This window comes from Giraffa tippelskirchi, chromosome 12 (assembly GCF_054371585.1).
Source record: "Giraffa tippelskirchi isolate mGirTip1 chromosome 12, T2T-mGirTip1v1.2.pri, whole genome shotgun sequence".
NCBI classification, from domain to species: Eukaryota; Metazoa; Chordata; class Mammalia; order Artiodactyla; family Giraffidae; genus Giraffa; species Giraffa tippelskirchi.
The window spans coordinates 54533920-54535524 of NC_137286.1; positions in this window are offsets into that span (position 1 = coordinate 54533920).

Genomic DNA, 1605 nt, shown 5'->3' on the forward strand with positions numbered 1-1605 from the left:
TCACTTGAATTGGCTCACACTTCCTCTTGCCTAAAGTTGTCTTTTTCCTCATTTTTGTCAACCTGGGGTTGCACCTCCCAGCTAAAGTATTGACACTTGTATCCTTGCTTTAGTCTAATTTTTCAAGCACCTAAGTTGTGCTGCCTAACAGATCTGCTTCAGTTTCTGCTTGTACAACTTATAATATTGAAATTCTGACCCAACTTAATACTTGATCCAATATGGAACCAAACCAAGTCATGTTTATTTGGTGGGATCCCTCCAGTGGACCTCAATATTGCCAAATAGTATTTTTTATTATTTTCATATTTGACAGCTTGGACAGTGAGCTTATCCAATTATATCAGTAACTGATTCAATTATTATTAAAATTAAAATGTTACTGAGGAACTATTGACATTTTAGGGTGATTATTTCTCTGCTGTGGGGGTCTGGCCAGTGCACTGTAGGATGTTTGGCAGCATCCCTGGGCTGTACCAGTGACACTTCCGGTTGTGACAGTCAGAGATGTCTGTTGTTGCTGTTGCTGTTCGGTCGCTCAGTTGTGTCTCACTCATTGCCATCCCATGGACTGCAGCACGCCAGGCTTCCCTGCCCTTCACTATCTCCCGGAGTTGACTCAAACTCATGTGCATTGAGTCGGTGATGCCATCCAACCATCTCATCTTCTGCCACTCCCTTCTCCTGCCCTCAATCTTTATCAGCATCGGGGTCTTTTTCAGTGAGTCGGCTCTTCTTATCAGATGGCCAAAGTATTGGAGCTTCAGCATCAGTCCCTCCAATGAGAATACAGGGTCAATTTCCTTTAGGACTGCCTGGTTTAGAAATGTCTATAGGTGAGTGAGTGAAGTTGCTCTGTTGTACCCGATTCTTTGCGACCCCATGGACTGTAGCTTACCAGGCTCCTCCGTCCACGGGATTTTCCAGGCAAGAATACTGGAATGGGTTGCCATTTCATTCTCTAAGAAATGTCTACAGACCTTGTCAAAAATACCCTGAGGGTAAAAATCAGTTGTATATAATCAGTAATATAAACATTTTGGTAGCTTACACTTTTCAAGGTAATTACTTTTTAATCCATGATTTAAAGATATTGTATTGATCTTCCTTGTTGTTACATGTAATATGAGATACTATACTATGAGATACTATGTGGTTTCCCTGGTGGCTCAGTGGTAAAGAATCTGCCTGCCAATGTAAGAGATGCAGGAGATGCAGGTTTGATCCTGGGTTGGGAGGATCCCCTGGAGTAGAAAATAGCAACCGACTCCAGTATCCTTACCTGGAAAATTCCATGGACAAAGGAGTTTGGCAGGCTACAGTTTGTGGGGTCACAAGGAGTCGGACAGGACTGAGTGCACGCGCGCGCACACACACACACACACACGCATATATATATATATATATATATATATACTGTATTTTCCCCAATAAGTTAAATACAATGACAAACACAGAGGGATACCATTATAAATTAATGAAGATATAACAGGGCAAAATTTAGATATATGAGATAGAAAGACATACAGATGGATAGATTTTAGAGATAGATAGATGATAGAAAATCACAATACACTGAGTATTTCTAAATAGATATTATGCTGA